Consider the following 26,349-nt stretch of genomic DNA (forward strand, 5'->3'; position numbering starts at 1 on the left):
AAGTTTTCTTCCCTCTTCCTTAAAGCCGTAGAACAATGTACTAATACAGTCAAATGTAAAAAGAGGTACAAATAGCCTAAGAACCCATGGTTATCTGAACGACTGCAAAAAGTATGCGTAAAAAAGATAACCTGTACAGAAAAGTAAAAAAACAATAATTTAACAGTGCTTTAGCTTCACGCTATAAAATATACTCGAATGTTCTTTCGTGTCTCTTGAAAAATGCCAAGAAAAATACTATGATGACCAAATATCTAGTGAAAACAACTCTGAAAGACAATGGCAGCTCTTAAACAATTTTCTAAATCGATCAATACATAGTTCACCTTGGCGGAAAGTTGTATATAAAGGCGTTACAAATGATAACCCTGAAAGTGTTGCTGATGCTTTCAGTAATTATTTTTTCGAAATTTTTAGTGAAAAACATAGCAGTTCTTGTTGTAATCTACAAAGTTCTAATCATTCTTTTTTTCTTTTCTCCGTGAGCCCTGATGATGTTTCTACAGCAATCAAAAGTCTCAAAGAAACCGGCCCTGGTATAGATAAAATCTCAGCACGACACTTAAAACTTGCAGTTGACATTATTTCTGAACCACTTTCTATAATTATAAACCTTGCGTTCAAGCATGGCAGTTTCCCTACTTATCTAAAAATGGCTAAAGTCCTTCCGATCTTTAAAAAGGGCGACAAGCAATCTATTTCTAACTATCGCCCCATCTGTATTCTTTCTTCCCTGAGCAAAGTCATCGAAAAACTGTTAATGACTCGGCTAAACAAATACCTTAATAAATTTAATATACTGAAGCCCTGTCAATTTGGCTTTCGCGCTGGAAGTTCTACTAACCTTTCTATTCTTTCCCTATCAGACTTCATTAAACACTCCATAGACGCAGGATTTGTAGTAGGGTCAGTTTTCTTAGACTTCACAAAGGCATTCGATACCATTAATCATGTCATATTATCCAAGAAACTCGAATCATACGGTATTAAAGGTCCATCCCTCAAATTTTTAAACAGTTACCTCCTTAACAGAAAGCAAACTGTTTACATATCTGGCTCATTTTCTTCTACTAAAACAATAAATCAAGGGGTTCCTCAAGGGTCATTACTGGGTCCGTTACTTTTTTACATTACATTAATGACCTTCCTGACATTATACACATGGCTCACTGCGTTTTATATGCTGATGATACTACCATTTTCATTCCTGATAGATGTACTGACAACGTCACTAATAAATTAAATGCTGTACTTTGTAGCGTGTCAAAATAGTGCCAGGAAAATTTCTTAATTATTAATCCAAATAAATCTAAGTTTATGGTTTTTATATCAGCTCAACGCAAGTTAACTTCCTCACCACAGCTCACAGTTGACTCTCATGTGATTAATATCAGCGACAGTGTATCTTTTCTTGGCGTTCACCTCGACGCTAACCTTAACTTCACTCTCCATATTGCTCACATTAGAAAAACGGCAGCATTCGGCATTCGCGCATTACTCAAAGCTGGCTCATATTTTTCTCATAAAGCACTCCTTTCACTTTACTTCGCATTCATTCATTCTCATATCACTTATGGCATCGCATGCATCATGGGGGAATACTTACCAGTGTCATGTTTCATCCGTACAACATTTACAAAATTGAGCTATTCGTGCTACTTTTAACTGTTCTCGCGACCGTAGCGCCGCTCCCTTTCTTCAATGGAATAAAATCTCAACTGTTAGCTATCTATTCAGGTTTTATCTAATTATGTTTCTGCATAAACAAATAAGAAATCAACTTTCTGCTAATTTCATTGATCCTAAGATGTTAGTTAATACTAACACAACCAGGTTTGCGACTAATAATAACTTTTTACTTCCTAAGGTTCGCACTAACTATGGTAAATCATCTTCTCTCTTCTGTACCATCACCATATGGAATAATTTGCCCACTTCGCTAAAATGCAAAGTTTCTTTATTTTCATTTAAAAACTCATTAAAAGAGTACCTGTTAAATAGTTGATCTATCTTCTTTGTGTTGTTTTATGCTGCATTATTTGTTTTTTTGATTCCATGCCTTTTTGTTTTCATTCTGCTTTATATATTTTTGTTTCCACGATTCTAACAGCTGCTTGTGCTTTTATTATTTGTAATCATCACCGAGGGTCCCGTTGCAGTCTTGTACTTTGGGACCCTCGTCTGTATATTTTACTTCCTGTAACATCCTTTTATGACATGATAATAAACTGATTGATTGATTGATTGATTGATTGATATGCATCACGCAAAAAAAATGAAACTATTGACAAGTCGTCTTACGTACAAATGAACTAATCCGAGCCTGCCATCTCGAACTTTTCTGAAGAGGCTTGTGCGGCTCTATCTATCCCAGACAGAGCTCCAAATAAAACTGAAAATACTTTATGTATTTTGTGTACGTATTATTGTGTAGTGCAAAGCCTGCATTATGTACCACACCTTGCTCAACAGAAAAAAGTTGCACGTTGTGGCCCGTGCGAGTATCCAAATACCTCAACGTTTCCATTTTCTCATATAGTGGTTTTGGGACGTTGAACCCCACATATCAATCAATCAATCAATCAACGTTTCCATTTTTCAACATCATTTCGCAATACCTGTGCTTCTTTTTTCCAACACGGTTCACCATCGTGATAGAACTTCAATGGCACTCCTAAATACATCACTGATGTTTCCTGCCATTTAATGTTTAGAAATACTTTTGATGTGACGTCCCATTCCCCATGCCAGAAGCCAAACCACTTATCCGAGTTGACGGCATTACTACTCACTTGGCAAAAAGTTTTCATGGCATTCACAGAATGCATTATACTCCCATAATTTGTACGGAAAACTGCAATGTCGTCTGCGTATGCAAGGAGGCTAACCTTAGCATTATGTAATTTAAAGTAGCGTAGTGCACTGTTATTATATACACTGAAACAGAAAGGTTCAATAAAATACCAAAAGCAGGGGCGATAGCGGTCACTCCTGTCTCACTGACCGCAGCACAGGTAGACGCTCACGCGCATTTTTATTTATTAGCAATCTCGTCTTGCATTCTGTGTAAACCTTGAGCACTCCGTGGCTTATCAAACTGCCTACGTTAATGTGCTCAAGTAATGAAAGCAGCAAGTGAAGCGGCACGCGCTCAAGTGCCTTTTCGAGGTCAATTTGAAGCATAGCAGCCTTGAGATGCATAGCATCACAACTTTGTAGGATTGATCGTACTAGGTTCATGTTATTCAATATTTTTCTTCAGTTTATGACACAAGTTTGGTGGGACCCAATCAGTTTTGCCATAACTGTCTGGAGTCTTCTGGCGCATATTTTCATCGATATTTTATACTCTATAGTATTTAGGCTAAGTGGTCTCCGTGCAGTAACACTTCTTAACTTCGCGGGGTCTTCTGTTGTAGGTATAAGACAGTGTGGGCTGACAAGAACGACGGTTGAAGTCGTTTACACTTAAAAGCCTCGTTAAATACATCCTTCAATATAGGTGAAATTAAATCTTTGAATTCGTTGTACACTGCAGCCCTCAGGCCATCTGGTACTGGGTACCTACCATTGTTTACCTTTTGCTTCTTCAACTTCTCCATCTGGTATAGGCAATTCTAAAATTGCCTTTCTTTCGTCATCAAGTCTTGGCAATAATGAAATAAAATTACTATTAAAACGATCTGTGTGTACATCTGTGTTGCTTCTTCATATGCTTCTTCAACTTCTCCATCTGGTATAGGCAATTCTAAAATTGCCTTTCTTTCGTCATCAAGTCTTGGCAATAATGAAATAAAATTACTATTAAAACGATCTGTGTGTACATCTGTGTTGCTTCTTCATATGCTTCTTCAACTTCTCCATCTGGTATAGGCAATTCTAAAATTGCCTTTCTTTCGTCATCAAGTCTTGGCAATAATGAAATAAAATTACTATTAAAACGATCTGTGTGTACACTGTATGGTGTAAATAACTCTTTCGAAAAACGCACCAGCTATTGCTTCTTTCGTATGGTACCTCGTTCCTTTTCATTCTATTTCTGTTGTTTCACGTTTACAGGCATGTCTCTTCTGAGCTCCAAGAGCACGTTTTCTTGGCAATTCTTCTGCTACCAAGTTTGCAGCTCGAGCTCGATTCAATGCTCCGCGATATCGTTCTTGGTCCATCAACTCTAGCTCCTGTTTAGCTCTGTTTATCTCCTCCGAAAATGAACGTGCCGAGGCACATTGTTCCGTCACTAACTGTTGCAAGCTTTCAGGCAAGCGCGCTTCAAGTTCTTTTTCAGCATGTCTCAGGATACTGGATCTCTCAAGTGTTTTAAGTGTAATGATCTGTTTAAATAGTTCCCCCTTGTGTCCCCAGGATTGAAGTGTTCTATTTGTTAAGTGTTCTGTGGCCTCTGAAAATGCGATTAAACTCTTCATCTTTTTAAAATTTTCACATTAAATTTCCAGACGTCTCAAGAGAAATGTTTGTTATTCCTTTTATGTTCACTCACTGCGAACTTATGTTCACTCACTGTGGCTTTTGTAAAAACACGCCAGTGTTCAAGAAATGCAATTTGAGCATGGACAGGTTAGATGATGAAAATTCCAAAACATGAGTAAAATAATAAAAAAATGACTGGGGTAACTAGGTAGCGTATGTGAAGGCAAGGTGCTTGACAGCCACCTGCGTAAACACATTGAGAGCCTGGCTGACTCATGCTGCAAAAGCCCTCAAAAGGCTTTCGGCGGCAGCCACAGGGAAAAGGAAAGTGAACACGGGGCCACTGACAAGCTCCCGGCAGGCCTCGGCAGAGAGGTGGACTTGACCAGCCAAAGGATGTCTGAACAGAATAAGGCAATATCCCCATGGGTGCAATCGCGCAACATGTGATCATTTCTTGCGTGGAGAACGTGGAGGCACCTCAATCTACATTTTTGCTTGAACATCACAGGCGGAAACCGAAAGGGAGAGATGCTGGAAAAAGAAGCACGAGTGCACGAACAGACGCACGAATAAAAAGTTAACGAAAAATATGGCGCCTGTCTACCTGTTAGCGGAGAAGGAAAGTCACGTGGGCAGACCCCGCCTCCCCGTATAAAAACGTAGGCCGCACTCTCCGCTTGAGGTCACTTGAAAACGGGTTTGGCGAGAGTGGGCCCCCAGTGCGGAAACGAGCGTCGTCGCCGTACTGCGCGGATGTGTGTGTGCCAGCACCGAGTCGACCAACGAGCTCGGACCACCTAAACGCCGGATTTTGCGTGCGCGAACCCCAACTCAAGAGCAACACTGTGTTCTTCGCAAGAGAACTCCGCACCACAACGCCAGGCGATACCCTGCCGAAGAACGAACATCGAAGGCTTCCACTGCCTCTAGGTAAGCAAAAGTTCTTTCTGCGGCCACTTGGGTGGCACCCGCGTTGTGCTCGCACTCTGTCATGCGTTTCTGAATACGAAGACGCTCACATGCCGGGTTGATCTGTGCCACAAAATATACCGGTGTGACCAGTGTGATTCAGCATTGCCGACCACATCGTCTGGAGGTGTAACTCCCTGCCGCGAGATGCGGCAGCCGCTCGCTGCGAGCGCTGCGTCCCAGATTTCCTCAAGGGTTGCGAGAAAACCTTATGCGTGCGCGTAGCGTGGGACTGACTTCCAATGAATCGCTGTAGGACACACAGCCTGAGGGTCGCGGAATAACCCGATGGTACGGTTGATTCTGCTCGTCGCAGCGAATCCTGTACGTTACTTTCAGCTGAAGGAGGCGATTGCCTTGTTTTTTTTTTGTTGTTTTTTTCGTACATTTAGGGTCACCATACGAGCTTCATTGAAATTCATCTCTCTCACGCGGCCGACAGAGCTCGTCGGAAAACAGGTGATAACGTGCACATGCACCTAACGCGTGTTACAGTGTGCCACCACCAAACACGGGTAGCCTGTAAGTCGACTAAAGTGCATCAATTCGCCGTGGGCACTTCAAGATCTCAAAGACAACTCTCTGTACCCGCAGCAGTAGTATAGTGACTAAAGCACTTCGCTGCTGGGCCGCAGGTCATCCCGACATGGCGGCTAAGTTTTCGATGTAGGCGAAAGGGCTTGAGGCCCGTGTGCCTACATATAAATGCATAATAAACAACCTGGCTGGTCGGAATCTCCAAAGCCCTTCACTACGGCGTCTCTTCTAATCATATAGTGGTTTAGGGACGTTAAGCCCCAATAGTTATATTATTACAGATTCTCTATACATGCCTGCTGTACCAGTAAATGATTGCAGTGCTTGAAGCACATGATTTCATGGTGTGCAACAGCAGATCATACTTACGTAACCACAAGTGCAAGATCACCGCGCACGCATTCTCATCAGTGATCAGGCGACGTTTTCTGGAACTTGAAACTGCGTGATATTTTCGTCATATTTAGTGCTACAAATGAATAAACTTTTATTTCGCTGTTGCCGCTTTATTTTTGTTTTGTTTCTTTTAGCTACCAACGAATTGATTGTATAATATTTGGCTGTAGTCGCTAATGCATTCTGTTGTGCTTCTTTTTTCTTGGTAGGGTTGATAAAACAACAATTTTTCTTGCCTTAATTTAATTTACGATGTTATGACTCTCACTTGTCTGAAACGAGTCCCCTATTACGATAATATCTTGGTTTCATCAGGGATTATTGATTCAGGCATTTCTACGCCCCTATCAGCGCTGTGTCATAAACCTCCGAGCTCTATCATGTCATATGGGCCTGTCACGCCGCTACTCACACAATAAAACACAGCACTAACCCTACAGTCACAATTCCCCCGGCCGTGAAGCGAGAGGCTATGCTTTTCAACATGTGTCCGGGGGGGGCAACTCTGGGTTGTAGAACTAGCCGAAGACGCCACCAGGAATGGAGACGTGGCCGCCGTGTGAGGATGGGGGCTTATGGAGGGGTCCGTCTCCCGGCCTCCGCCACCTTTCACCCTAGCAGGGACACTTTTCTTCTCAACCTTATAAGCGCATTTTATATGTATTTTTTAATCTTAATACCCGAAGAACGTAAAGAATTGTTAAGGTGGGACCGTAAGTGCTGATTGAATGAAGGGTGGTGGCCTGTAACTGTTAGCAGCCTGCATCACAAAGACCAAAGCAATGCATAATGAGACAATCGATGTTGTGTGTTAGGGGTATGCGCAGAAAAGCGATTCGTCAGCACAAACGACAAAAAAGGGCGGTACCTATTAAGACACATTTCATACAGTCAGCGTTGCACTTTCATCCACATACGTGTGTGCGCGCAGAGTTTTTTTGTGGAACAAGAGCGAAAGGTTCAAAATAAAGCACCTAACCGAGGGGAATAAAACCAACAATCTTTGGTTTGCGGCCACCCATTAGGTTATTTTTACATGCTGAATTAACATGAGTTACATGAATTAACAAGATCAATTTCGCAACACTTGTAATGTTCACTGTATACAAGAAAAAGAGCACTTCATCATGTTGTATAACGTTCATTTTTTTTGTGTACGCACGGGCTGCGGTGCGATTTTTCCAAATGCTTTAAGAAAGCAAAATAATTTTGCAACAAAACCACGTGACTGCGCTTGTGGGCTTCCGTGGAGCAGCGCTCTCAACCGCGTTTCTACCAAAATGATCATCGCACCAACTGTGTTGAAATATGCAGCCGTGGTTCTAGGCGTCGACTTCTGAGGGTCTAACGTTTTATTTTTTTTAAGATGGCCACACAAGGAAGTGCTGCCGACCTTCATAATCTTTAGGTTCACGGCCAGCGTAATAGGTGGACGAAAAGACAGATGCATAGACGGATAGATAGATATTCTGTTTAGGATCAAGTATGAAATTGTCACTCTATTTGTTTTTTGCCATAAAAGTGATGTGACCGTGAAGAAAAAATTTTTCGTTGCGGTGCTGGGTCTCGGCCCACGACTTCACGCTTCGAATGATCTTGACTGATTGATTTTTGGGGTTTAACGTCCCAAGACCACGATATGATTATGAGAGACGCCGTAGTGAAGGGCTCCGGAAATTTCGACCACCTGGGGTTCTTCAACGTGCATCAATATCTGAGCACACGAGCCTACAACATTTCCGCCTCCATCGAAAATGCAGCCGCGATTCGATCCCGCGGCCTGAGGGTCAGTAGCCAAGTACGTTAGCCACTAGACCAACGTGGCGGGGCGACTTCACGCTTCAAAGGCAATTCACAACCAGTAGGCTACATAGCGATGCTTACTAAAGGTGAAAGTATTCATCAGAAGACACACGAACGCGCTGGACAGATGGGGACAGCAAATAAAGAGCATTTTCTATAAAAAGTAGACTTATTTTTGTTGTAGTGGAATATAAAAACCTGTGCAGGACAACATGAAGGAGACACAGAGGGTTGTACGCATCAGGAAATTTTCAGCTTCACGAAAACTTAGTGTCATACTCGCGTTTCGCTGTTAGTTGGGTGCGCCTACCATGTAGTGCGACGCCACTTTGGCGTGGTGGTTTCCGATGCTCATCAACTCTAAACAGAAGATTACAGACTCCCTGCGGCTTGTCACCCGAAAATACCGTTCTAAGCATGGCTGCAACAGACTGCGACAGAAGTTTGAGCTGAAGCATCACTCACACAACTCAAGAAAGAGATTCTGCAGATTTTTTTCAATTCGTTTTACTGCGGTTTTTATTTTCTACGAAAAGAAAAGGTTGCATGTCCCAGGCGCAGGAATGTATTGACCCGTGGGTCATATGCTTAGCTTGTTCTCTTCAATGGCTGGTCTGTGCAAGATAAATTACGGTGGCATACTCGAGAGATGTGCCATTTGTACCTTTGATTCCAGAAAAAGCTGTCTTGGCAGCAGTGTTTGACGTTCAACTTTTTGCTGTTTATTCTTTACGTTGAAAAAGAAACAGACCTGTCATTCATGTGGAAAAAGTAATGAATGGAAAATAAGAAATCGTTTCCACGCACCAAAAGTGTTGCGTGCCCACAAGAAAATTCTCATTTTTGTGGTAGTTGCATCGGACAGTTAGCCATTAGTATATTTGCACTTATCCTACCGTATTGTTTCTTCTTATATTGTTCTAATATTTCTCACAATTACTGCGCTTGCTCATTTTTAAACGCCAGTTTTTTTTTATTTCCTTAAAAATACACCGTGTTTGTATTTTACAAAATAAAACATTTTTTAAAGATCCTATAAGAGTGACATCCCCTATTGTTTTTGCACACGTAGACTGCATGTAGGTGAGAGTACTTTGTCTTAATCAAAACGACATTGACGTGAGTAATTACGAAAAAGTCGTTCATTTTGAACGTGCCGTTGTTTATATTAAAAATTCGTGCTACATGATAATTTATGCATAACATTTGTTCAGAGATTGTGAAAGTTCGAGTCACCATAGAACTGCAACGGCCAAGTCGAAACCGACCGAGCATGTAGTGCGACCGTTCTACTATGTCCGACTTGTTTGAAGAGAGTGACGGATACAAATGGAGGTGCCACTTTACTTTTGTTTGTAGAAATCATGTGTTTCTTTCAAACTGCGTGCAATAGAACCGCAACGACAGCATTTTCTTTAATTCAGAAACATAAAACTCCGAGACAGCAAACCTCCACGCTTTTTTCTCGCAGACAAGTCAAATAGTTTCTCACGCCTCTTTACGTTAGCGAAGAAACAGACAACCGCGACACATCGAACGCAAGCACTTTACTGGAGTATTCCAAAATGCTTACCGATGTTTCTGACCAGATACTTCTGCGTTCCTGTATCTATATGTATTCACTACTCTGTCACGTGTCGCTCAGTTCTATTCCGCACTTCCAGTGCGTCGGGCGCGATCAATTTATGTTTCGTTTCTTAATACGATTACGAATATTTTGAGTTAGGAGCAACATTTGTAATTGAAAATAAAGGTGTGCCTTAAAATGGCATGCACAATACCTTGTAATGTACACACCTTCGCTCTAGTCTATGTTATGAAAAATAATTATTGGTTTTTCTTTATTAAACGCGTCAGAGTCAATTTAGCAGCCGGCAAGCACTTCGACCTCAATATATAGTTATGCGAAAACGACAGAACACGTACACGCACACACACCAACGCGCCCATGAGCAGCACGTCTGTCATTTAGAAAAGCAAACCGCAAATCACCGGAAAAGTCGCCAACTGAGACCACATCTTGTATTCGGGTTGAAGGTTTTGTAAGTGTGCGATCCGTGCAACTGACCAGCGATAGAGAGATCGCGTACCCACGTTTGTGTAGTGTACGTCTGTGCAAGCGTCTATGTGCCGTTTTGACTCTTTCCTTGTGTGTCGGTCACCAAGATAAACGAATGTGTGCCATTAGGTTGATCTTAATGCTCACTCAATAAAAATGAACAAGGCAACAGTTATCCGAACAAGTGGATGTCAGGCGGCAAACGGCGAGCCAATGACCTTGGGTGCGGATCGAAAATGGCACGGGAGAGGTGCGGCGGGAAGAGCCCGAATTGACAGAAGGCCAACGATGAAGTGCTCGCGCAGCCATATTGAGCTGAGAACGCTTGGTCATCGCACGTCTCTCTAGTTAGGGCAACCACCATTCATGTTTCTGTGGCCTAACTTGAACCTCATGGCGCTTGATAACCAACGGTAAGAACATCAGCCAGCTAAAGCCTACCAACAACCCAGGAGTGAGCAGATGCGTCATCGTCCAGTTTCGCTCTTTCACGCCTTGCACGGAAGAGTGCAAGCTAGGGAATTGTTTAGGGGCGAAAAAGCGAGTCGTGCGTCTCCTGTATGCAGTAGCCACTCCTCTATTTAGTCCTTGGAACTTCCGCTGGATGGCGGTACTTGTATAGGATGAATATATGATGAAAAGATGTGAGGTGGTGGTACTTGGGAGTGTTCATTAGATGGAAGGACGGACGGACAGACATACAGACAGACAGACGGACGGACGGACGAACGGATGGACGTGGCCAGCGGATGATTCATGGTTTGCCGATAAAACCTTTCAAAGCTTCGCCCCACTCTTCATCATTCACTCCATGAATATGCTGTGATTTTTTTTCCCAATAAGCGTCGCCCTCGCCAAATTTGTGCTTCGTCCTTGTGTCGTTTTTTGCTATGCAGTGAACCCGAATTTGATACCGACAAGCCCAACTCGCCATTTAAATTGTTCGCATTATACGGAAAGTGGCCTGCCTTCAGTGGCCTTCATTATATGGAAAGTGGCCCCGCTTTTTGAGTGTGCCAACTGACCAATTATTTGAAAGCGTTACGGGTCCTGAGACAGCGAGAAACGTGCTTGACCGTGCATGCACGTTGACGGAATGGTCATTGCGCCGCGTTCATCGAAAGGGGCTCGATCACTCTGGCAACGTTCTCGCTTGAGCCAAAACTTTGCATCCATTATAATAGGTCTTCTGCAGGTAACATCATTAACGACTTTATCAAGTTTTATCGGTCAGTCTTGCTTACTCGTGTACAACTGCTCCTTTTTTAAACGGCGCATTCCATGTGAGCTTCCACAGTATGAATGTGATATTGAAAAGGGTCACTACTGAACTAGTCAGGTCATTTCACTTTGCAGGAGAGTAACAAAAATCTGAATTAATGAGATTCTTCAGAGTAATGCAGTTATAGTCAATGGCACAGGTATCTACCGAAAGGCCTCAACTAACTAATACTACTTCTTTCCTTACGGCAGGGTTAAAAATATACGACAAAAAAAACAAAGATGTTTTCGGCAGGTGAGGTGAAACGTAACTTGCTTTAATGCTGCGCCCTTAAGGAAAACCTTTTGTTTTAAAATACTTTCGTGTTTGAGTCCATCATTTTGCAAAAGTATAGTGTATTCTTGTAATATCAATACAAAACAAAGCATCTTAATTCTTTGCATTAGGGAATATGGACGCTAAACATCTACGTACCTTTTGGAATAATCCTAATAGTGTGTTTTAGACCTGGTTTAACCTTGATGCCACCTATAAAATGACGTAAGGCTGCGCAGCACTTTCAGATAAAGTGCCAGTCTGCAAAGAACACAATGGACACGCGACACTTTATGTTAGTGTCTCTCCTGTCCAAAGTGTGTGTGTGCGTTTTTGTTTTTTTATTGAAAAATCTTCACCGTCGCTTTTGAATGGCCTGTGCGTTATTCACGTCTAAACCGCGGAACTATAGGGCGAGAAATTTCTTATAAAAACGGCGAGAACTTTACCAGTTTGTAATATTGCACTGAACACATATATCCTTGTTTTATGCATGTACTTGTCGGCACGTGTGATGTGCATAATGGTTTCACAGCTTCCGTGATATTATTGCATATCAATATACACAATATTGTTGGATATTTGTGGATATCAATATCCACAACTATATCTCTTACAAGTGATATCTTGAAACGATTCTGCTTACCATATAAGGCCACTATGAATAAGTAGCAAAGTTTAACCAATTACTCATTTAAAATAATTTACGCATATAGTGAAGTAATAGCCTCGTCAATACAATAAGTAGCCTTTAGTCACCATTCTCTTTAATTTTCGCAAGAACCGTTGCTTGCTGCAGTTAGTCATTGATTACCATAAGATAACCTTGCTGGAATTGTGATTCTTTTGGAATGAGACGTTTTGCATCGCCAAAAGAAATAAGAAGCTCTTAAGTGGAGCACAGAAAAATAAAATTCAGGACCTTTAGAATGCTGGCTTCTATGTTCTATTTTTGAATTCTTTTGTTTCTTCTTACTACGATGAAAAATGTATATTTTTCGAAGTTCCAACAAACCTGATTTTCCGCTTGAAGTAGTCTTTTTTTTATTTTCGCTGTCGCCTGCCAGACGAACGATGGTTGGCTTTTCTGTCTACGGCGTCGTCCTTTACCCTCTTTCTGTTACAATTCCCCGTTCAAAACTGGAAATATGGCCTTGACAAACGCATTAGTGTTCTCGGCAGTCATCGTTTTAACAGTTGCTGCACGCCAGGTGCGATTTCGTATTCCTCCGCACACGACCTGCATACGCTCATGTGATGACCTCGATCAGAAGTTTTGCGAGATGATTCCCATCTTCATTGAAGCATATTGAACAGCTTAGGCTGTCGTCTTGAGAAATGAGAAAACACGACTATTTTTTTGAGCTCATAAGACTGCGACAAAGTTTTGCTAATTTATGCTGTACTGAGTCACAGTGATATTGTGCACTTCAACGACAACTTTGTTTAGGGTCTGTGAATGTCGTTTGTACACAATGAGAAAAGTTGAGCTGGGGATATGGAAAGTAAACGGAACGCTTGCATGTGATTAGCTCGATCTCTTGCTTTACTCAATGAACATCAATAGGAACCCACAAAGAAAAAAGAATGATGTGGGTTGCGATGCTGCTTCTCGAAGTTACCCCTTCGTGTATACGAGGCTGTTTTTTTCGCAGAACGAAAGTTAGATGCGAAGCAGCTCATTGACTAGCCCGTGGAACGCTCTACCTCTGTCCGCACTGCCGTCCCCTGGCCGCAGGTGTTGGGGCGGTGCCAAATAGGTCATGTCTTTCCCGGCAATGCGCGCGCGTGGACGTCGCTTTCTTCCTAGCGTGTCGCCGCTCGCTGCGTGTCATCTATTCTTGCTTCACCCTCTCCACCGCTCGCAACATTCGAGCGCACATCGAGTGAAAACGCTCTTTCAGCTCGTTTATCTGCCATAAAACTTACACGAAACAAAGCCTGCTTTCCGTGTCTTTGCGTTTCAGAAAAACGCTTACCCGAGTAAATGCTACACCGTGTTTCACTTTAAGCCGTTCTTCCGGTGCCCTAGTTGACGAGCCCGGTCAACTGCCTGTCCACCACTGCTGCTTCGCATCCCATTGTTTGTTGTTAAAGAAGAACCTTTCTATTGCAGCTCTTCCTAAAAACCCTTCCCCAAGTAGTTTTTATGCTTCCTTCACGTGGGCACCAAACAAGTAGTCTTGGTGCTACTTTGCGCATATCAAAGATGGTGTCTCAGGCTTTTGATCATTGAAAAGCACTACTTCCTTTGGCATTTCGAGAAGGAAGCTTGAACCGAAGGGCAAAGTCATAATATGAGAAACAATGCTAAGTTACTTTCCCGACAAGCTGATTAGTTTTTGCTTGAGAGTTATTTTGTTTTTCCAGCTTCTATTCATTAAAAAATATTGTGCACCTGACTTCATTATTTATTTAAACGGTATCTCTTTATCACAAAATGTATTACCACAAAATCATCTATTAGAACTTGTAATAATAAGTAAATGCATGTCTTGGTGTGGTTTCAGCACTGCTCTTTTTATTCTTCGTACTGTTTTTCTTTATTCTTTTATTTCATATTGTGTTACACAGACGTCCTGTGAGCTAACTGAAGTGTAAATAGAACATTATAGGTCTATTCTGTATTTGTTTTATGTTTGTGCATTTTGCTGTATGTTTTCGGTGTACAGGTAAAAAATAGCTCTGTCAAGCTGCGACGAAGGAGCTTTTTGTTTTGACACCTTTTTTCGTTTCATTGAGTAAAGTAAGGAAGAAGAAAACGCGTTTTGATTTTATTTATGACTTGAGTGTGGAGCCCGATTTACCGCCTTATATGAACGGCAAGAAGGAGATGTTATCTGTATCAACATTGACGGGACGTTTTCGTTTCTGCAATTGGAGCAGCTTTAGGTGGGGTGATAAGAGGCAGTAACGAAGCACTGCTGCCACACTAGTGTCAATATATTGAAACATTATGACGATCTATTGAAGGCCATCTGGTTGTTTTGATGTAGCGATATATGGGGCAAAGAATATCAATGACACGTGCGTCAACGGCGTCGATATGCGTCTGCCCTTGAATACTGATTCGAAGGTGCGACGTTCTGGATTCTGGCACTGGCGGCGTGGAGCGTTCTCTTGTGCTAAACGCACTGGAACGGGGAAAGTGCCGTAGCCGTCTGGGCCACCGCCATATATGCGCCAACGCTGCTGAGGCTGCGGCGCAGCAATGTTAGTTTTACGCAGAGTAACGCACGGTTTACACTTTGCGTGCGCTTCTGCAGCCCCAAATAGAGCACTCCGTTTTTATTTACCTGTCTAAGAAAGAAATGGCGGCCATTATACTTGCGTGCACGCGTACTAAAGCATTACGAAAATGCGAACTGTGCGGCATTTCGGCACTCGACTGTCGGCATTGATTAAATGCGAAGCATTGCTTAACGAACTTCTACGCTTTTGAAGTGTCTCTCTAGTGGCCTGCAACTTCGTGCTTTCCTGGCCGTTTCGCAATTAATAGTGTACTGAAATTGGTCTTGCGTAACTCCACATGGCAATTATAAGTTGCAGGTCGTAAAATGAAAATCATAGCATGAATGTGATGAACCGCACTATTTTCACGCCACTGCATTGGTGCTATTGCGGCCGCTCCGTTGAACTTTTATAACCACTGTAACTATAGCCGAACATGAAGTACATGAAGAACGCAAGTGACTGGTATTAAAGTGAAAATCATGTGACGCATGGTATGCACATAATTTATTTGGTGTGGTCTTCAGTTTGTCTTGGCTGTTTAATTAAACGAAGGTACGCCAAAAATACCATGACAAAATACATGGGTATGATAACTGCAAATAAAACGTGGTAGCATGAAACCTATTGCTTGCATGTCATGTACGGCATGATCAACTTAACAATTAGCACACTCATAAAGTGCTGTCGACTGGTTCGCTAGCTAGACATACACCGAAATTGCCATTGTATGGGCTGACTTTATGATGAAAACAAACATAAGATGCAAAAATAATAGTCATATCATGTTTCTCATGTGCGGCATTGTTTGAACGCTGCGCTCAGTGTGAGCTCCCTGTCGATTCGCTATCTAGATATACACAGAAACGATATTGTGTAATGGAACTGTAAGATGAACACGAATAACAGGTGGGAACACCAAAAGAAAAACGTGCGTGACATGAACGGCGTGACTGATACGCCACGCTCACTGTCGTTTCGTTGGCTCGGAATATATCAAGATTGTTATTGCGGGAGATAGGTGTAACGCGAATGACAAGTGATTGATATGCGGGATTGAACGTCCTAAAACCACCCTGTCACTATGAGAGACGTCGTAGTGGAGGACTTCGAACATTTCGACCACCTGGGGTTCTTTAACGTGCACCCAAATGTGACCACACGGGCCTACAGCATTTTCGCCTGTGTTGAAAATGCAGCCGTCGCAGCCAAGATTCGACCCTGTGACCTGCGGTTCAGCAGTCGAGTACCGTCACTAGAACATCGCGTCTGGGCGAAAGGCAAGTGGGGACAAGAAACATGTCATATTTTCTTGTTACAATCTATCATTTATGTATTTATGTTCGTCAATCAGTAACGTCACGCCATGGTGTGCACACATCAGGATAGTGAACCAGCTGTGAGTGCACCATTAGCACGTCGTGAAAATTATGGCTTACTTGACATGCATGTCATATTTTCCTGTTCCCACATGTCACTTATGTTCGCTGTACAGTTAGGTTGTGCATGACAAATTCAGGTGTGCGTCAACTTTTGTCAAGCTAGTGAACTGGTGCCGAGCCGACCAAGATTGTGGCATGTAAATCACGCTGCCACTGATACGGATGTGATTATTTTCGTGGTATCGCTTATTATTCCTGTTCGTCATTCAACAATGGCACGGAATACCAATTTTGGTGAATAGCAAGCGAGCCATTTGACAGTGAGCGCATCATGTGCACGATATGTAAATGATGCTCTATTGAAATTCATGCCATGATTACAGGTTACCATCTGTCATTCATATTCGTGATAGGTATGCCTCGTCGTAGAAATTTTTATATGCAATTAATAAAAAGGCCACGATCGTGCCCATACACTAACTAGGCGAGAAAGCTGGCTCATTTCTGCGGCGAGACCCGCTGAAAGCGCGAGGCGGCGAGAGAAAAACGCCGTGCTTTCCACATTCCAGTGACTTTACCTTGATCAGCTCGTTTAGCATCGGCGGAAGACTAAGCACGGTTGTGCTTCTTAAGGCTCGTTTTCACTAAAGTGACACCGCACCAATTTTGACCTGCTGACTGTTTTGGGAGCGTCTTTTGTCTTTTCCTCGTCCTATTTACGCAGTAACGACGCCAATAGTCCGCCGATGTAAACCTCCGTCTGCGCCTTGGAATACTTCTCGGCCAACTCTCTAGTCACACTGGAAGCGCGCGCAGCGACAACGACAAAACTCCCACGAAGAAATTGCAAAAACGCACCACCAGTTCCACATTTTCAGCTCTACTCTGCCATTGTCTCTCTCTTGTTACGCGGTGCAAGTCCCCCACGGGAACAAAACGACGACACAGAGACAAAAAGGACACGAAAGACACTGTGTCGTCGTTTTGTTCTCGCGCTATAACTATCGTCATGCCATACCAACTAGCCCAAGCTGCCACACCCCCACGGCGTCGTGAGACGAGAGTAGGGACAAAGGCGAAGCGAAGAAGCAACTTCTGTGACGAGTGCAAGAAGACCAATACGTCTCGAGTGGGGCCTCCTTTTTCCTTTTCTTTGCTATAAAAGCAATGACAGGGTAAATTTCTGCTCAGTCACTAGTTTCCTGACGCTTACCGACGCCATGACTGCCTACGTGCTTTGCTGATGTTTTGAGTCTGCTTCTACGTTTACGATGATACGTTTTCTTTCGAGGCGCCTTCTTCGTCGTCAGCATAGCGATACCAGTGGGTTCGCCGGCAACATCGTTGACGGGTGGTTTATCGGCCCAGTGTCTGTTTCTTGTCGCTCTAGTGTAAATGCTCATTTATTGTTTAGAAACAGCTTGAGAAGAGTATAGAAGCCAAGCATTCTATCGCAATATGCTGGCTGCCATTGACGAGTGACTCTCAAAGTGAGCTGACAATCGGTCATATTGTAAGAAAATGAGCACTTTGTACTACCACAAGCACTCGTACATTCACTCGCTCATCCATTTGAAAAACCGGCAGTATGATTGAGTGAATGAATGGGTGTTCGTAGGATTACAAAGTTGTGCTCACTTATTTACAATATGACGAATTACCAACTAGCCCAACAACAAGTTTTCTTGGGACCATCACTCCCTCTTCTCTTCACAAACGATACTCTACACCCCAATGAGTGGGCACATAAAAGCCAACTCTACCGGCACAGGCTGACTTGAGCATCAGGGCTGTATAGCTGACGCAGCCACAGCTGGATGCCACGACATACAGTAGCTCCACGTGCAACCATTAAACTTGACTTTTGCTTTCGGAAAGAAGTCACAGCAATGCCGCAGAAACGAAGCAATGATCGTGATAGCAACAAATTCGAAGGTCACGCATGCGCAGAATGGCAAGCAGATCGAAACGTGCCCAGCGTTTCTCACGCACAAATGACGCACGAAACATACTCACAGGTACAGATGAACGCCAATAAGCGTCTCAGTCGTCACTTCGCTGTGTCTGAAAAGCGCGCCTTTTTCGCAAATGGAGGCTGCGCAACAATTCAGTGACCTTTGTGCGCCACGCGACTACAACAGAATCGTTTCAAGCCTAACACCAGCCAAGACGTATGATTCTCCCCACCGAAAAATAAGGGCGCGCGAGAGGTCGTCCACTCACCTCCTCTCCGTGTGATGACAGCCTCTGCGCGCTCATTGCGCCATCTTGCTGATAATGTTGAAAACACAATAATCCCCCCTTCGAGATGCCCGCCAACAGCGGTAAGTAGTAGGTATAAATAACTTGCCGTCTGCACGCTCAATGAGGTACCAGTCAGTGACTCAGTGGTTCACGCCTCGCATTCATGGCTCAGAGGTCTCACGTTCGATTCCATGCACCACATTATTTTTTCAGGATTTTTTTCTTTTTTGCGTTTTCTTTTATATATATATATATATATATATATATATATATATATATATATATATATATATATATATATATATATATATATATATATATATATAGAGAGAGAGAGAGAGAGAGAGAGAGAGAGAGAGAGAGAGAGAGAGAGAGAGACGCGTATACATATACGGTGCAAGACATCGAAGCCGACGGCGGCCGGCGGCGAAATCCAGCCGAGAGTGTCCATATAATTGCTAGCACAATAAATAAAAAGAGAAAGGTTGGGAGGTACCCAAGGGGATGCGTCGAGGAATGCAAGTCCCCTTCTGCTCAACTCTCTTCTGTTGCTTCCAGCGCGTGCGCTGGAACGAAAGCAAAGTGAAAGCTTTTATAGCACGCAACTCCGCTAATACTTGGCGGATTGTATAGTTTTGAGGCAGCAATTTTGTTTGTAAATCAAATCCAGTAATAAAGCCATGCAATGACTACTTGCAAAAGTACTGCAAGGTCTTCTGGAGGATTACAGCTGAAATTTAGAAAGTGGTTTTGATAAATTTTTAAATTGACAACGAATAACTTTTCTGGAAGTAATTTGCAATATATGTATTACTGGTAACGAGCATGCCATGCCGACGCCGTAGCTGAGAATGGTCACAAAAATGGTGAGATACCATTTCTAGTATTGAGAAGCAAGGCAGCAAAAATGCTCGAACAGAAAGTTGCAAGGTCAATGTGGAACATGCGCGGTTTTCTCCGCACAATCTTTACAGCCTGAATTCGTGTCAACGTCTTGCTATTGTATGTGGCCTGCCCCGATCAGAGACGACTATTCGCTGCCGCATGTTGCTGGGGGTGCCTTCCACAAACGCCTTTGCCTGCCGCGTCGGATGGGCAGACGGATCTGCATGTGCATTGCGGCACTGATGGAACTATTGAATATGCTTCATCTGAGTGCCCTCATTACAGCTGTCAGACGCACTCACTCGCAGCAATGTGTGCGCGAATCTACGACCAGACGCTTCTTGAGAAGTCAGTCCAGGAGTGCCGGAATGGGCGAGCCTAGAAGTGACAAAAGCGCTCTTCAAGTTCCTGTTGGCTTGTTGAACAATGGTGACACTCCTGTGTGTTTGTGTGTGTGTTACTAGTTCCATCTCTTCTTCTGTCAATGCTCTCTTCCCTACTTTTCAGTTTCCCTTTCCCCAGTTCAGGAGAGCCAAATGGGTATTTGTTTTCGGTTAAGCTTCCTGCTTTTCCCCATCACATCTATCTATCTATCTATCTATCTATCTATCTATCTATCTATCTATCTATCTATCTATCTATCTATCTATCTATATCGCATCGCTGCTCCATTGTGATGTCATTACAATAATATTACTTTACAAAATGAATGAAATCGCTATAAAATCATTCGAACAAAAGCTAATAATTCATGCACCAACTGGTGTGCGCTTTTTTACAGGTCACATACAATGAAAATTGGGAGATCTCTGTGGAATCGCAGGATAAGCTAAAGATGGGCCTCACGCTCACATCAAGCTATTTTTTACCCATTTTCAGCTAACATTTAGGGCCTAAATTAAGCAGCCATGCCTATCTTTTAGTGAAATGAACTGAGAAAGTAACGAGTAACTTTTCTCAAATTACTCACTTAGAGATATTTGCTGCATTACCGAATTATCAGCTGTCAAACTAACTCATTGCGTTACTTGTTGCAGCGTAAGAGCAATTTGATAGCAGCGATTCGATTAATGTAAATTTATTTCAAAGCGTGGACTACACAAACAATTACAGCATATCCACGGAGTGAATTATGATGAGTAGGGCGATGTGTCCGCGAGTCCATCCGTGCTTCCGTCTGTCCGTGTGTCCTTCCATCTGTGCGTCCGTGCGTCCGTCCATCTGTGTGTCCACCCGTCCATCTAGTGAACGCACCAAATACCGCCATGGCGCATTTTTTCATCGCATACCCATATTTTAAGGTACCGCTATTCAGGGGATATTCTAAGGGCTAAACAAGAGTGGGCTACTACTACAAACACGGTACGAACAGCCCACGGTGTAAGGGGCTTCACTTCTAAAAGGCTATCTGAACTTGCCACTATCTAAGTGTAAGCCATAACTTCTTTTGTCCAGAGGCAAGCTAGTTTTATAGATTTAAGTATACTATATCCTATACAATGTCTAATGCTACTTGATTCGCGATCTTGTAAGCTCTGATTGGCCGGGGCCTCTCCGCTTGGATTAACATCAGAGAATTCGACACTGTCCAGAAGGTGCCTTCTCGGACAGGTCGCTACTCGCCTATTCTGGCCCCCGTTGCGATCTCTGCCTGCTGCACATTCATGCTACCCTCTGCCAACAGGTTGTTTACGCCAACGAGGAGAAAACGACGAACGGAGTCTCCGTAGCTAGCACTCAGAACATAGGAACTGCATTGAGAGCCACAGATCAATCGAAGGTCCTGTTATTAGTAATACATTATTATTGAAGTAAGATTAACGTGGCACTTTCATTCAAATTGCCAGGTTGGAGTCTTAGCCGAAAACAAAGGCGATAGCGTAAAAGATCTTTGTGTAGCGTAGGGGTGGCCGAATGGGTTCTTCTTTTTGTTGAATGAGATCAGAAAAAAAAAACGCCGCGGACGGCGCAACACGGTCACAGTGAAAGCTAGAATAGTGGCCTTTCATAGCTTTTTTTTAACCCTCACTTGGGCACCTGCTGCAAGCACACTTGATAGGAACCAACTACGCGATAATATATTAATTTCTGTGTAGTAGGCCAGCTTCAATATGTTATTCTTTGTAATTCTTCTCAGAAGCGTCGTATGCTCTACACACTTGAAAGGAATTTTGTGCCAGTTTTTCATGCTGTAGCATATGACGATGAGGAATTTTGTCTTAAGTGGGTATGCGCAACAGTAAGCTCCTTGAGCATATATTACATAGGCGTATTTCTGAATTCCTAGGTGAGCATAATATTTTATCACCTTCACAGCACGGGTTCAGGAAAAAAGTTTTCTCCCTGTAGTCGGTTGGTAACTACAGCGCATGATTTCGCACTAGCTATGAATCTTGGAAAACATGTAGATGCAATATTTATGGATTTTGAAAAAGCTTTCGTTACGGTCTCTTAAAATAGGTTATTGTTCAAATTGAAATAAATTCTTAAAAATACTCACCTTCTAAATTAGATTTCCGCTTATCTTTTGATTCGGAAAAAATACGTCTTTTTCAATGATCACTGTTCCCGTGCCGTACCAGTTGATTCATGTGTCCCGCAAGGCTCAGTGCTCAGGCCACTGTTATTTTTGTTATTTACCAACGATGTTTCACATGGTATACGGGTAACTGTCAAGTTATATGATGATGACTGCATCCTGTACACAGAGATAGAAAACCAGACAGACCAAATTCATTTGCACGATGCATTACTTAAGGTCATTTGTTGGTGCAATAAGTGGCAGATGTCGTTGGGCAGATGACAGTTCGTTGAAAAGATAGTTTTTATGAACCTTTTTCATAAATATTCAGCAAATAATAATTTCTTGTAAGAGGTACAATAATGCAAGTACCTTGGTGTTCGGATTTCTCATGACCTAAACTGGATAAAACATAGAAAAACTGAAATTAGCACGTGCAATCACAAACTCTTTTATCTTAAACGAGCTCTCAAGCTTTCCACTCCCGCTGTTCGCATTACTGCATTCAAGCCAATTGTTCCACCTGCTCTAGAATATGCATCAATTATTTGGTACCTTAACACTAAAACCAATACCAACAAAACGAGAAAACTAATAGCAGAGCTGTTAGATTTATTTATAAATGTTTCTACTGTACTTGAATAACAAGTTTATTAGCTAGGGCCAGCCTCCCAACTGCGACACAGAGAAACACTGTGTTGAGATTGAAATTTTTGTTTCACTTAGTGTTAGGTTACTTTCAGGTAGATCTATCACGCATACTTCATTTTTCGACTGTATATGCCACAAGGCGGAGGCATGAGTTCACATTGATTCTATTCACCACCCGTAATAACACATTCAAATATCCGTTTTTCCCCAGGACAATTACTGAATGAAATAATGTTTCTTTGACATCTTTGATTCTTTTTACTACTCAGTTTGAACAATAACTGTACGTGCTCTATTACATGAAGTACTGCTGTGTATTTTAGTCACTGCAGCATTTATTCTATGCTGCCGGTTATCTTGAATACGGCGCTTATTTAATTTTGTTGGATGCCCTTATTCCTGTTTATTAAAAATTATCGAGTTTTTTGTCGTCTCAAAGCCTGTAGAGTATTTGTCTTATGTTTAGTCTGTTGCAAATGTGTAAACTCAACAAATGTATACCCACTCTGCTAAAACCTTCCTTGAGGGTGGCAGTATTGGTAAATAAATAAATAGGTAAATAAAAATAAATATAAATAAATGAATAATAGGTGATCTAGAACGAGCTTATGTAGCGGGTAGGAGTATTGAACGACGCACTCGTTTCGCTATTCGTATTCTGTGACGACTGGTTGTTATTTAGCTGTTCTAAAACACTAATTTATTACTCATAATAACGTGATTCCTTTCCTGGCATCAAGCCTGCCTAAGGAAAATTTTCGAACATGTCCCAAGCACCGGCGTGGCTCACTGGTAGAATACTGGGCTGGCACGCACTGAACCCGGGTTCTAACCCCAATGTGTTGCTCGCACTAGGTTCTTTTCTCTTATTTCTACGATAGTGGTTACGGACACCGGTGGTGGTGGCGGCGGACAACAACGGCGCTGCGCGTGACCAGAGTTTTGATCTCATAACAGCTTTCCCTGTAAAATCGAGCAGGGTATATTCGGCCTCGGATGTCTCGATTGATCTCATTGGACTCCATTGAAAGCTATCGTTCTCCAACGAAACCCTCACAGAGCGTGCGCAGGCTTTTAACGCTGAAGTAAGGTTAGAACTCGTGCACTCGAAGGAAACGCGTGAATGAATAGTGTTATTGGAGGTGGATTGTTTCACGATCCGTTTTCGCTACAGCGCCACATCGTTCGTCTCTAGAGCAAGGACTTTATATGTGAAAGCACACGTGAGTAATAAAGACAAGCGCTGATGAGTTGTCATTATATTTGCATGCGCAATCAACCTTTCATTTCCCGCAGCGTTGGCTGGGCGTATGGGTGACAGGGAGAAAAGAAATTGTTAAAAGACAGCACCAAAGGGGCTCGGTTGTGGACGCAGAGCTTTTCGATGTAATAAATGTTAGCTTTCTGTTTGTTGCTTAACAGGAAGAGAAGTGGATTCGCTATGATGGCATCCTGCTGCGGTAGAATAGATATATTTAAAAAAAATGACAGCGAGTGCGGGCTCTAAAAAGTCAGAGCTTTGCCTCAAAAGTGAAGCAATGAACGTGATAGCAACAAATCGGAGTGTAACGCACAGAATGGCAAGCAGATCGAAACATGCCCCGCTCTTCTCACACACAAATGACTCACGAAATTCACTCACATGTACAGATGAATGCAAATTAGCATTTGGGTTGTTACTTCGCTGTGTCTGAAAAGAACACTCTCCTCGCAACCGGAGACTGTGCAACAATAGCAGGGACCATTATGCGTCCAGTAACTACAACAGAATTGTTCGGGTGAGATCCCAAGGCCAGCAAGGACGTCCGATCCTCCCCACCATGAGATAAGGCCGCGCGAGCGAGCGTCAACTCTCCTCCTCTCCGATGGGCAAAGTACGCGTGGGAGATAAGAGCACGCGCCTCTGCGGCGTGACGATGTTGTGATGCGCACTCATGCACCATCTTGCCGCTAATGACGATAACACGATAGTTCCCCCCGATGGCCTGTCAACAGCGGTAAGTTGTAGAAATAAGAAAAATCGGCCCACTATCTGCATGTAATCTGCAAATGTCGTCGAAAGACGATAGTCTTGCGTGTGGAGAGAGTGAACAAGACATTTATTTGATGTTCTACGCAAGAAACTCGGTGAATGGTATTCTGGAGGCGCTGCGTTAGAGTGCCTCGAGCGTGCAGCAGAGGCTAACGACCGCATCAAGTCACGTCACACGTGAGAGATGAGCGCCATCTGGCAGTTGTTTTTAGAAAACAAATCGCATGGCTCTGAGACGGGTTTGCGTGCCCATCTCAGAGGTGATAACGTGTAGAACGCAAGGCGATAGGTAGGTGCCACCACCGCCTCGTTTTAGCAAAGCTTTGGAAACACTCGTCTTTCCGTGCAAGCGTTGCATGGCCAGCGCACCGTGATAAGCGCTACGGTCCTTGAAATTACTTATGTATGTCTTTTCTAGTAAAAGGCTCACATACACAATATATACAAGTCGCGAAAGACTGAAATATATGTACCTGCTCTATCACGATAAGCTTGGCATTGATTCAAGTATGTATATAGAAAAAGTCGTGCGACGACCCACGCAGGCGGATCACTCGAAAAAATTACAATAATTTTCTTGTAGAACGAACTCGCACATGGGCTCTTTTTTCTCACGAACTGTACGCGAGTGGAATCACCTCCCTGGTGGGATTGTGGAGGCGGTGACAGTGGCGTCATTGTTATCGGAGCTAAAAAACTTATAGCATATCTTTCTGCCATATTTGTACTCTTTGTTTTGTGACGTTACGTTGTTAGTACACAAGTGAAGTTAGTACGTACTTATATAGGTATCATGCTATGTGCAATTGCATGTCATGCACTGTATATTTTTCTTTTTACCGCGTTAAAACCTGTGTATCCGCGGTATTCTCTGTGCGTAATAAATTGTGAAAATGTTCAGTTTGCTATAATTATATGTTACCCACTCCTGCTTATGGATTCACTTTGAAGCCAGCAGAAATCCAGTGAATAAATAAATAAATAAAATACTTGTTATGGTGCCCCAGACATGTCCAATTATTGCTTTTTATTTGACAATTCCACAAGCATGAATGCTCAACCTCGAGCAACATAGTTGGGCGCTGCAGATGGGCTTGGCCGTTACAAGTGCCCGATGCCGTCGAGAATGGACAAACAGACAAAAGTACAAACAGACAGACAGACCAAAAGTTTTGCGTCGAAGGTCCCAAAGAAAGACTATCGTCTTTAATAGCTTGCCGCTTGAACGCTGAAGGGCGTGCCTCTCCGTGGCTCAGTGGGTAACGCCTCGCACTCACGTTTAGAGGTCCCAAGTTTGATTCCGCGCACCGGATTCTTTTTCTGGAATATTTTCTTATATATATCGATCCGTATACATATATGGCGAGCGACAGCGACGCCGACTTCGACGCCGACGCTGGCAGCAAAATCCAGCCGAAAGAGTTCATCGCAATAAAAAGAAAAATGCAAGGTGCATCAGGAAAATCACTTGTGCGGCTTATTGCTGGTGGTTCCTATGGAGCCGGTAACAGCAGCAGCTTACGGTGATGGAATAGTAGCTCACTCGCCAAGGTTCTTTGCCCTTTCGGCTGCCTGTTGGCGTTCGGGCCAATTTTCTTGAGAAGGCCCTCGCGCTCGCCCGTCCGTCATCACTCTTCCTAGCGTTTTGAGTGCTAGCAGATTTGGTCGCAC

General features: G+C 43.0%; 1 protein-coding gene across 2 annotated transcripts in view; it reads left to right on the forward strand.

The window, feature by feature from the left end:
• The first annotated feature begins 5,149 nt into the window (after positions 1-5,149).
• pio (zona pellucida domain-containing protein piopio) overlaps positions 5,150-26,349 on the forward strand; it is a 200,088-nt gene continuing 178,888 nt past the window's right edge. The window contains exon 1 of one of the 2 annotated variants that reach the window (XM_037423643.2): positions 5,150-5,361. The gene's annotated coding sequence lies outside the window, so the exon portion shown is untranslated. The remainder of the gene's footprint in view (positions 5,362-26,349) is intronic. The other variant, XM_075893947.1, reaches the window with a different exon arrangement.

Source organism: Rhipicephalus microplus, chromosome 4 (assembly GCF_043290135.1).
Source record: "Rhipicephalus microplus isolate Deutch F79 chromosome 4, USDA_Rmic, whole genome shotgun sequence".
In the NCBI taxonomy this organism is placed as follows: domain Eukaryota; kingdom Metazoa; phylum Arthropoda; class Arachnida; order Ixodida; family Ixodidae; genus Rhipicephalus; species Rhipicephalus microplus.